General features: G+C 47.5%; 1 protein-coding gene across 8 annotated transcripts in view; it reads left to right on the plus strand.

Annotated features, from left to right (window-relative positions):
* The first annotated feature begins 714 nt into the window (after positions 1–714).
* The window catches only part of REV1 (REV1 DNA directed polymerase), a 90,402-nt gene continuing 79,014 nt past the window's right edge, over positions 715–12,102 (plus strand). For 6 of the 8 annotated variants that reach the window (XR_006343686.1, XM_043918602.1, XM_043918603.1 and 3 more), the window contains exon 1: positions 715–925. The gene's annotated coding sequence lies outside the window, so the exon portion shown is untranslated. The remainder of the gene's footprint in view (positions 926–12,102) is intronic. The other 2 variants (XM_043918605.1, XM_043918606.1) reach the window with 1 other exon arrangement.

Here is a 12,102-nt window from a genome sequence, read left to right on the forward strand (position 1 = left end):
TTCACGTGTAACCCCAGTGCTGCATGTGGGATGGGCCACCTGCCTCAGGTTTACAAAAGTCCAGGTGCAATGCAGGGCGAGCCTGGTCGCGCAGGGACAAATGTTCGAGCCCCCAAGGGAGCTGGCAACGCTCACCCTCGGCGGCACAGCTTTCTTTCCCACTAACGTCCGTGGGCCCTGGTTCCCGGTCGCCCCCTGACACAGCAAAGTGTTAGTTCGCGAGTGTCCCTTCCGTCACTAGATGTCACTGTGAGTCAACGGCTAGTGGCGGGGGACCCCGGTGTTTTACGGATCTTCCAGGGTTTCCAGCATGGTCAGTCCCTGACTTGTGCCTTCCCGGACCGGGGAGCGCAGAGCCGGGCTGGACCTCCCGGAGGCCAGGACAGCTCCGTGTCCCAAGCGGGAGACGCGCCGGGCTCGGGGTGCAGGGCTGGCGGCGCGATGCGGAAGGCGGGCCCGCGCCGCGCTCCTCTCTGCCCCCGCGAGCGAGACGGTCATGTGCCACGGAGGCGCGGCCGCTGCGGGCCGACCGGGAACAGCAGGGGCTCGGCGCCCGCGGTTCGGCATCGCCCGGGGCAGTGCTCCAAGCGGGCGCCAGCGCCGCGCGGGGCGGAGCGCGAGCAGCCGCGGGCGGGGCGGGGCGGGGCGGGGCCTGGGAGCGCGCCGGCCGCCGGAGGGGGAGGGGCGGGGCGGGGCGGAGCCGCGGCGCGCGCGCCCGCCGGGGGGGAGGGGCGGAGCAGGCGCCGAGCGCGCGCAGGCCGGCCGCCGCGAGCGTGGGGCGAGCGTGGACCGCGGCGCGGCGGTGCGACTCCTTCGCCGGCCCTCCTCCCCGCCCACGGCGAGGGCACCGTGCGGCGGCTCCGGGGCCCGCGAGGCAGGAGGAGGCGGCCGTGCCCGGGCATGGTGGTCTGGGGCAGGGCTGAAGGTGAGCGACCCCGGGCCGGAGGCGGGGGTGGGGGCGGGGTGGGAGCGGCCCCGCGTCGCCCGGCGCGGCGGCCTGAGGCGGGGCGGGGGCGGGCGCGCCGGCCCGGGCCCCGCGGCCGTTGGTCTCGCGGCCTGGGCGGCCCGCGGCGCCCGAAGCGCGGCAGCTGCCGGGTTATGTAACGCGTGACCTCCCCTTCCCCCTCCGCCATGGCGCGGCCGGCCCGCCGTCGCCGCCCGCGCTCGGCCGCCTGCGGAGGCGCCACGCCGACGACCCGCGCCGGCGGCCCTCCGCCGCGCCCCGCGCCGGCCCCGCTCGGACCGCGCCGCAAACTCCCGGCTGCTGCGCCGGCGCCGCGCCGGCTCTTCAGCCCCGCGCCATTCATTCGTGCGCGCGGGCGGCCGCGCTCGGAGCGGCGCGGGCTGGCGGCCGGGGCCCCGCGCCGGACCCTCCGCCCGGCCTCCCGCCGTGGCGTCTCCCCTCCGCCCCGCGGGACCTGGTAATCGGTGTCGGACTCCCCGAAGACAGTTTTTACTCACTTGTTTTTCCTGGTTACTTATCTGTTGCCTTAATACGCGGGCACCTGTCCCCAACTGTCCTGACAAGCGCCCCTCGCCCACTGCACTCCTTGTGAAATGATTCAGCACCTGTGTGGACGGAGAGGGGCATTTCCCTCCATGTTTCCCTGCTCTTACAGCCGAAACTCAGTTGGGAAAGAAATGTTAGTGTATCACTCCTTAGTTGACCCCCCCACCCACCTCTGGTTTAAAAAAAAAAGATTGCAGGTGTTGAGTCTACTGTAATTTCTGCCTTCCGCATGTTTTCAGGTCACGTCCAGCGTAGAGATGGTATCATTTAAATGAGAATAACTAGACTAGCGCGTACCATAAAAGAGCTTGTAACTAGCTGGTAAGGAGTTGAGGTAATTCTGATTCTTAATTCTGTCTGCCGAGCCTGTCCACTATAGTCTGCGAGAATTAGCCTTTTCCTCTTTAGTGTGCAACGTAGGTAACCTTAGGCACCGTCTACCTGCTTTCCAAACTTCCATCTCTGCTTTTGCACATAGGCTCGTCTTAGCCGGAGCGGGTGCTGCTAGAGCGTTGCCCCCTCCCTGTACTTGCTAGACTCTGGGAAGCTCACCTGTGTGTGTTACTGGCTCAGTCGAGTCCGACTCTTTGCGACCCCATGGACTGTAGCCCGCCAGACTCCTCTGTCCGTGGAATTCTCCAGGCAAGAATACTGGAGTGGGTTGCCATTCCCTTCTCCAGGGAAGCTTACCTAGAGTCCCTCTTTTTCCAGCAATCCTTCCCTGATCTAGAAGGCTCTTCATTCACTCCTGAGGCTCTTTGCCACTTCTCAGGTATTATTGATGATTTTCTTTTTATTTGCTTCCTGTCTTTATCTGTAGGTCTTTTGAGGGCAGAATCTGTACCAGACTTCTCAGCATTACTCCTACTTCATGGTAAATGATTGATATTTAAGATATTTTTTTTTAAAGGTGGGGAATCTTTATGATTAATTTCTTTGAAATCTCAAGCAGAAAATACTTTTTCAAAATAATGTATTTGAATATGTAAGATCACTTCATCTTCTGCACTCCCAACTTCAAAACTCAGATTCTTCATAAAAGAAACCCAGCCCCACCAACAACAAGGTAGTCAGTAATGAGAAGCTAGAAAGACTACATGTGATATATATTTTATAATCCTGTCTTTGATAGCTGCTGTAATAGAAAGACAAGAACTTCAGAGTTAGATGTAGGCTTAAATCCTGGCTCTGCTTGTTATTATTGTGGACAATTTAAGTTACTGATCTCTCAGATTTTTTTTTTTCCTCTCCTTTGTGTAATGAAGACTTTACTTCCTACCTGGGGTATTTGAGGATTAAATGAGTTCTTAAATGTACGGCATCTAGTGAGTCCATGGTACATAGTGGTGCTCCCTGAATACGTGTTATTCCCTTTGGTGTACTTTATTGCAGTCCACAACCTGTTAATAGTATGCACTGGAATGTGCTGAGACGAAGTGTGAGAAGAAAGCTGATCAGAAGAGCTGCCACTTCTTGTCTCCAAGTAAATGAACAAGCCCTGAACTAAAGAGCAGTAAAGCTGTTTCTGCTTCTCAGGAATGTATGGTGTGTGTGGCATATGATAAATCATAAGAGTATGTTTGTAAGTGAAGGAAATACCTTTTAACCTTATTTTCCTCCTATAACAGTACCCACTAAAGCATTAACATGGATATTTTAGAAAACTGATTTTTTTTTTTTTTCCAAAAAAGTCAGGAACAGGGGATGAGGAAGGAGGACTATTTTAAGAAAGTCTTTTTCAGGGATGAGTAGGTTGCATGCTCTTCTTTTAGTGTCTACTGGGGATTTCCCTGGTGGTCCAGTGGTTAAGACTCCAAGCTTCCACTGCAGGGTCCGTGGGTTTGATCCCTGGTCAGGGATCTAAGATCCCACATGCTGCATGGCCAAAAAATTAAAAAATAAAAAGAATCACTTTTAGTGTCTACTGATAAAGAATACATGGATCCTCATCTTAGTTCAGGTATCTCAGATGGTTGTGACCGTGCTTTCCCCCGTGACCCTGTTTTTCTGGGTCTTACTGACTGATCCCAAAGTAACAGAGTGGTCTTTTTTTTTTTTTTTTTTTCAGAGTGGTCTTTTTAAAAACATAAATCACACCATCATTCTTCTTGATCAAAATCTTCCAAAAGCTTCCTGTTACCCTTAGAATTGAATCAGAACTTTTTGCCGTTTCTTGAACAAATCACGCTATTCCTGTTTTAGGGATGTTGTATCTTCTGTTCTTTAAGTTGGCCTGCCTCTTCGCTCCTGGTGGTGATCTTGCCTTGACAGATGTCTTCCGTTTGCTGCTTAGATGTCATCACATCAAAATGATCCCTTCTCTCACCCCTAAAATGAAGCCAGCCCCTCTCTCTGTCACTTTCGATTCATTTTGTTTTTTTTCTCTCTTCCTGGCATTTATTATGAGGTAAGATAACTTTCTTCATGTATCCATTTCCCCCATAAGACTTGTTTGTTCCAAGACCTCTTCTCCCCTAGAGGGCAGAGGCCTTGTCTGACTTGTTCATGGCTCTGTCCCCGGTGCTTAGAAGGGTGCTTGGCACACAGTAGGCTCTCAGTTAAACTTGTTAAGTGAATGAGTGGTATATAGTTGATGTAAACATTAGTTCTGGAGTCAAGACAGCCTGGCTTCTACCATTTACTGATTGTGTGGCTTTGGGCAAGGGAATATCTTTTGATGCCTTAGTTTGCCTTCCCTGTAAGATGGGACAGTAATGCCTACTTTATAGGATTATGGTAAGAAATAATCAAGTTAATATATATAAAGTGCTTAGAAGGGGCTATTTCACAGTTTTGAAAGCCACTACTTGAAATTAGCTTTGAGTATTCACTTAGGACTTTTGTGTTTTTGCATGAGATAAAAATGCAGTTCATCGAGTTTTATCTTTATTTTGCTGAATTTTTCTGGCTACCAAAGTTATATTTATGGAACTCCCTTTTAAAATAAATACATTTTGTGGATGTCTAGAATGGATTTAGAAAATAAACTGCTGAGAATGGTGACGAGTATTTGGTCTTTAGGTGTGAGTCAGCTTTATTCTTAGATCTGTGGAAGATGCTAAGAGTGATTATCTCAACAGTCGTCCACTGGAGTGGCTTTTATATCTTTTCCTTTGAAGTTCAGCTGGAGATGTGATTGTGGTGATGAAAGGACTTGCTGGAGGCTGAAGACAGGAAAATCCTTGAGATCCAGTTGAAGTACAAGTCTTGTAGTTGGGAGAGGGGAGATTTTCACCATCTTTAGTATGTTCAATTTCTGCCTTCTTTCATGATGGGTTCCACACCCGAAAAATGCGTGTGGTTCTTAGGTAGAGCTTATAGCGTGCTCAGTCGTGTCTGTCTCTTTGCAACCCCATGTACTGTATGGACTTTATAACCGCCAGGCTTCTCTGTCCCTGGAATTCTGTAGGCAAGAATACTGGAGCGGGTAGTCATTCCCTCCAGAGGATCTTCCTGACCCAGGGATTGAACCTGTGTCTCTTGCATCTCCTGCACTGGCAGGTGGATTCTTTACCACTGAGCCACTTGGGAAGCCTCCATACTACACTGAAAGTGAAAAATAGGTTGTGAGTGTGTCAGTGGTCCATCCTCAGGACTGGGTGGCTGATTGGGAAATGTGGATCCCCAACCCAGCACCACCAGAGTATCACACGGGCGAGGTCAGAAGGGCAAGTTTGGTTTCTGTTGAATGTGTGTCACTTTGGTATCACCAGAAAGTCGAAAAATTGTAAACGAAAGCATTCTGAGTTAGGGACCATCTGCACTATACTTAAATGTCTGTGTTTTATAAGTGTGAAACACTTATAATAGGGTGATGATATGCAGAATTATTAAGTTATTAACAATAAGGCAAAGCATTGTGTGTGTCCTGGTAGGTCAGCTCTGTAGTTCGTTTGAAAAGGCTTTGCATGTCATAGATTGTATCAGATTTAGGAAAACGTGACTGTCTTTAAAGTTGCTTAAGGCTAAAATAAAATAGATTTCAGATGGCAAGTAAATAGATGTGTTTCTGTTGATTGTGGTGCAGACCTTTGTTATTTTTGTTTTTAGTAAGGAGGGATACATTGGTGTAGAACATTTTTACGCCATGGTAAGCTTTAATGATTTTTGACATCACTTTGTGGCATTTTTAAAATTTGAAGAATATCTAAATTCTAAGTTGCTGACTTCTCAACACTTAAGTCGATTCAGAATGCCAGTGCTAGAATGAACCCTGAAGGTTCTGTAGGCCATGGCCCTGTATTTTCCTGGAGAAAAAATGAGACCCAGAGAATTATTTGATGATCGAGAGGAGAAATAGAACTAGAATCTAGTTTTGTTGGAATATTTTTTGTGTCTTTAAACTCTAAAGCCATTTTTCTCTGATACCCTAAATTTCCCCGTTCATCACCCAAAGACCAGTGTATGCTTAGTATCTTAGGTTCAAGAGGGTAGAGTTGAATGGTATATTCTGCTATATGCATCTGGGATGGTTTGAGAAACTTTTTAAAGACCAATATAGTCTTATCCTTAAATTAAAAGATTGGTTGGGGATGGGCATAAAGTTGATTATGATGTAAATAGTTTTTGCTTGAGCCCAGTATATGAGTAGGCAAAATGTTGCTTATTGTTCTCAATCATGCCTGATCAGAATCAAGGCTAAAATGAGCTTTTGGGAGGTTTAATCAGAATATAATAGCTGAATTTCACATTTTCTAAACTGCATCATTTCTATACTTGAGATTTAAAATCTTTTCATTGAATTTCTCAGTTTTATCTTATAGTAAACTTTATTTCTGTGTAACTTATTGGCTATTTATTGATATTTTAAGCCTGTTAGAAATTTAAGCTGAAGAATCATGAATTTAAAAAATATTTTAATAATTTCTTCTCTAATTTTTTTGAGCACATAACCAGAAAAGTCCCTTTTTGTAATGCTTTAGGCCTTAAAAGGGCATCCCTGGTGGCTCAAGACGGGGAGGCCTGGGTTTGATCCCTGGATTGGTAAGATCCACTGGAGAAGGGGATGGCAACCCACTCCAGTATTCTTGCCTGGAGAATCCCCATGGATAGAGGAGCCTGGTGGGTTACAGTCCATGGGGTCACAAAGAGTCAGACACGACTGAGCAACTAAACACAGGCCTTAAAAAGTGCTTTCACTCGACTTTTTCTCATTTAGCCTCTGTTAAGTCCTGAGACGAGGGGCAGGGCTGTATGTCCTGCTTCATGTGCACTGTGTGGTTTTGGCTCTTAACAGCCCAGCGCTGGGACAGCCATCCCGGTGCCACAGGTTAAGGGCATCAGCCTCCCCCTTTTTCAGATGCCAGCTGCAGGCTTTGGGGCTTGCAGGCCCCCGGCACTTGTGGCCACCTGGCCCCATATTTGGGAGTTCCCACTGCCCCCTCAGATTTGATCATTTGTTAGAATGACTCACAGCACTCAGGAAGGTGCTGTACTTAGAATTAACATTGTTACAAAGGATACAAACCAGCATCTTCCAAATGAAGAGAGACGTGGAGACCCGGTGCTTCCGTGTTCAGGACTCACCCTCCTGCCCCGTCAGTTTATGATTACCAGGGACGCTTACCTGCATCTCAGAGTCAAGAGGTCTTATTGGGTTTTTATTACATTGGCACGATTGATTGAATCATGGACCACAAGGCCGAATTTCATCTGCAGACCCCTCTTCCAGGAGGTCAGGCTGATGGCGTGTGGCTCAGAGCCAAGCCTCTAATCACTTGGTTGGCCTTGCCAGCATGGCCTCCCCGTCTTGAAATAAGGGGCCACCTGGGAGTCACCCGTTTATATAAAAGACGTGTTCCTGGGGTCCACTGTGGGTAATAGAGACTACAGTCAGTTGTGAAATTCCAGGGGTTTAGAGTCTCCCAGGAACCTGGGACAAAGGCCAGCCAGATTCTTTCTCACAGACAGTAGCTCAAGAAGGGCAGACAGAGGCCCTGTTGTCACAGCTCAGTCTTGGATACAGCTCTGCAGAGGTAACTTGGAGATCTCCAGTGTACTAGAAATGGGGGCGGGTTGCATTTGAATGTATTTATGTATGTAGAAAGATTGCCTTCTGTTGAAAATAGCATTTTCTCTTATGGAAATAATGGCATTTGAAACCTGGGTTCATTTGAGTTAAATACTTTATTTATATAAATTGTGTTGTAGGTAGGGTTATAAACTACATGCCTTTTGGTATTTTAAAAGCACGGTAATTTTAACTCTTAAAAAAGTTTACTCTTGGTTTCTTTTTGAATTTGTAATTTTAAACTTAGGTTATTACTATTGTTAACTGAAAAGAGACCTAAATCTATGACACGGGATTCTTGTTACTGAGGTGGAGGTGGTAGTGTTAGAGTTGTAAAATCTTGTAGCCACTTAGTTGGCACTTTGAATTTTAGATCTTGAGTTGAAGTTGCTAGGTTTACAGTGTTGAAGGTTAATTTTTTGGCATATTATTTATGCCCAATGGAACATCTTATTTCTGATTGTCCCTTAAAGGTTATTATATCCTCTTGGAGCTCACTGAGGGTTTCTCAGAAATAGAATCTGTTAATGCAGCCATAGAACCTAAATAAACTGTCTTGAGGAAGACTTCTAGTGTCTTATGATGAATATAGTAGCTTGGTAAAATGTCCTGTCATCCTAGAAAGTAGTGGAGTTGTTTTTGGTTGTTTTTAACATAGGGAATTCTTGTCACAAAGCAAGAGAAAAGAGGCCAGAAAGTAATGCAGTGGCTGTTTCTTAAGCACTCTATTTTCACTTGCAGTTGCATTAACATAAGGATTTGTGAGAGAAGAGGTTTGTGACAGATGGAACTGATAGCAGATCTAGACTAGAGTGGGTTTGACCTTATTTTTGAATTGCGGTTACTCAGGAGGATTTGTTTCTAGTGTGTGTCGCCACGTCTGCCTTATGAGTTCGGAGCTCTAATGCTTTGTGTGGGCGGCAAACGTGAGCTCTTGGTGTAGAGGAGGCTCGGTAGCTGGAACCTCGCCCCTGTGTGCAACCGTTACCTTCCCCATCATTGATACTCACAGGTTCAGTGGTTCAGATGGTAAAGAACCTGCCTGTCAGTGCAGGAGACCAGGGTTCGATCCCTGGGTCAGGAAGATCCCCTGGAGAAGGGCATGGCAACCCACTCCAGTGTTCTTGCCTAGAGAATCCCATGGACAGAGGATCCTGACGGGCTACAATCCATGAGGTCACAAAGAGTTGGACATGACTGAGCAACTAACTTTTTTCTTTCCCTCACTTTCACAAAGGAAGGTTCAGACTTATGATTTTGAGGGCCTACTGTTAATATTCCCTTACCTGCCTTGTTAGTTCATCTGTCACTGGCTCTGTCCATGTGTCAGCCCCAGATTGTTGCCTTGAACACACTTTTTTTTCTTCTTCTTGAAATCGCTCTTTAAATCCCCTCTGCCTGTTAAAATCTTATTCATTGCCCTCAGCTCATATCTGCCTTTTCAGTGAGGTCTTGGATCTAGTCCCCAATGAGAGCGCTACCTACTGCTGTCTTCCTGGGGGTCTGTTGCTTTTTGTCGGTGCTGCTACTGTTGGCTCCAGTATTGCAGTTCTGTGCAAATCCTTCTTCTCTAAAAGATAATTTTGAATTGTGGTTTATACTTTATTCATCTTGAAAACTGCAAATTACAGTAAATATTCAGTGATTGTGGAGTAAACTATTGGATCAGACCTGAAATTTGCGGGGAGAGGGAGAAGGCGAAGGATAGGAAAGATCTTGTTACCCATAATCTAATCCAGACCTCCTCTTGCTGAGCTGCATTCACTCTGTGGTGAAGTTTTTTCACTGGTGCAAATGGTCCCGGCATCCTTTCTCCTCGGTGGACTCCGTCTCATCACCGCTGAGCTGCGCTTGCACTCGTCTCTGTCCTCTGACCACCCTAGGTGCACTGTAGGCAAAGCTGGTGGCTTTCAAAGCCCATGCCTCACACCAGCACACCGTTCCCCAGGAGCTTTTCAGAAATTCAGGTACCCAGCCGCACTCCTGACCCACCTACAGAGTGAGGAGCTTGCAGTTGGGGCCCAGCGTGTGTTTTGACACGCCCTCCAGGAGCTGCTGGTGAAGCTCCAGTGTGAGTGCAGGCCGCCCTCTTCTCTGACGGGACTCCTTTGTTCTCTGGCTGAATTCTCTCCCTGCCTTCTGCAGTGGCCTTGGGAGTCCTTGATTTCCTGCAACCTTGAACTTCCTCCAGGTGTCCGTTTGGCTTTCCTGTGAGACTGGAGCTTCTCCTTAGTGAAATCACTCCTTGCTGACTCTCTTTTCTAAAATCGTATCATCTCCAGAACATTCTTTCATTTTCCTTTGTAGCTTGATCCCTACTTTCGGACATGCTGACTTTGAGAAGCAGGTGGGACCTCCTAGTGGAGATACTTTAATGAGGGAGGGCTTTAGGAAACCAGTTAATGTTGCTACACCCTTGAAAACCAGAGGAGGCGGTTCTTTGTACTTTATTACAACTGTGTCTTCGTTTCCTTTTCCTTCTATGGAAATCTGTAATGACAGGGAAGAAAATCATTAGTGATTCTTTTAGAACACTTTGTTTTCAAATGACTGATTTTGTTAGATCAGTCATTTGTGGGAGGAGGGGAATGTATTTTCATTGTTGTGGATAACCAAGAGGATAAGAGAGAAATTTGTTATATTGAATGGTTTGAGATAGAAAATTTGCTTTTAGCAAGATCAGCCTCAGACAGGACATTACAAGTATGTTACCCATTTTCAGTTTGAATATAGATTTCCCCTGCTGACTGAGTAGAGTGTTCCTGTGAAACCTTTCTTAAGCTGAAATGGCCAAAAGCAAAGAAACAATTACCATAGGACTGTCTTGCCAATGGGTGCAAAATATAAACTGAGATGGAGTACAGATGCTCACAGACCCAGTGACTCTGCCTATCACAATGGGGGCTTGATGCTGTGATACGGAGCGTGGTTCCTGGAGAAGGAGCCGGGCAGTGCTTGGGTGCACGCTCCCTTGGTAACAGGCTGCTGCAAAGCAAGCCAAATGCTGCTTTTGCTTTCCCATTTTTTTGTAAAAGTGAAAATCCTCTTGGGGTTTCTTTTGGTTAGCAAAAACGTGTACTGATGTAGGTCTTTCATAAGAGTAAAGTGGTGCAAAGTAAACTTTTGAAAAAAGGGGGGCAAAACCTGTATATCCATAAATTTTAATTCTCTATTTTATTGCTTGTCTCTCTCTATTTCTGTGTAGTTTGTTGTAATAATTGATTCTCAGTCATAATACCCAAACAGTGAAGTGTAGGTACCTTCATTAGGGTGCAGGGTAACACGGTACCAGGGTATAAGGTTGTGGCCGAGACTTAGAGCGCAGTGATGTGGGCGGTGACAGAGTATTAACAGTTCTCTCCCCTGCGATGGCGGCAGGTCACAGCTGATGGACGACTGCTTGTTTTAGGTCATTGAGGGCCCAGGTTCCTTCTGTTTTCTTAGCCATCCCCTGTCCTTGTTCTGTTGGTTGAAGCTTGGTCACCTCAAAGCTGCATTCCAAAAAAGAGTAAACAACTTCTTTTCAGAAAAATGGCACAGTGTTTTGTATACATTACTCTGCTCTCATCTCACGGGCCAGAGCTTAGTCACATGGCCACTCCTGATTTAAAGGAGCTGAGGAAATGGAGCCTCCCTTTGCAGCCCTGCTCACCACGAAGATGGGTTAGGAGAGGTGTTCTTTTACTAAAAGAAAGGATACTGGGAGACTGTTGTCATTCTGGCGCTCCAGAGTTTGGGGGTCCCCAGGACCACCCTCAGGTGCAGTAGCTCACTGGAAGGACTCCGAGCTGGTGGGAGCAGCTGTGGTTATCGTGGTGGTGACTTACTGCAGTGAACAGATGGGGTTAAAGCCGGCCAAGGGCATGGGCCACACGGGGGAGTTCCATGTGGAACTTTGGCTGCACCACTGGAGTCTGAGGTGGGGTGACTTCTGTTAATGACAGTTGACAATACCCAAGAAGTGTTGCCAAGCAGGGCAGCTCACCTAGTGGCCAGGGTTTTTATTGGAGTTTGGTCAGATAGATGAGGTTGACCTTCTGTCTCCAGCCCCCAGAAGGTTAGTGGCTCATGGCCCGAAGCCTCCACCGTAAATCTTATTGTTAGACTACCTGAAGTGACTGTTAACCCTCAGGTAAAAGGAGACATTTATCAGCAGGGCAAGCCGGGGCAAAGGCCAGACCTCTCACTGAGCAGGGTTCATTACTTACTGTAGAGCCACGTCTGTGCACAGCCTTTGTTTCCTGGACGTATAAACAGAGTAGCATAATACGCGTGCTTTCACTGTAAAAGCCTTTTTAATAAATGGATAGATGTATAGAATCATAATTTTTAAAAACTGCCAGAGACTAGAGTTTGTCAGGCCCCGCTCTGTCCACAGACGCAGGAACTACTGAGGGCTTGAGGCCAGAGAAGCAGCTGAGGGGGGCGGTGTTCCCGGCCTCCGCCGCTCGTGACTGTGGGCCACAGCGGGCTCTGGATGCGGGCTGTTCAGGGGCCTGTCCCTCGGCAGTCCTCTGTCACAGGTCCGGCAGCTACCGTTGCTGACCCGGACGGGGCGAGGCGAAGCGTCTTGTGTTGTGGA

Source organism: Cervus elaphus, chromosome 11 (genome assembly GCF_910594005.1).
Source record: "Cervus elaphus chromosome 11, mCerEla1.1, whole genome shotgun sequence".
Taxonomy (NCBI): Eukaryota; Metazoa; Chordata; class Mammalia; order Artiodactyla; family Cervidae; genus Cervus; species Cervus elaphus.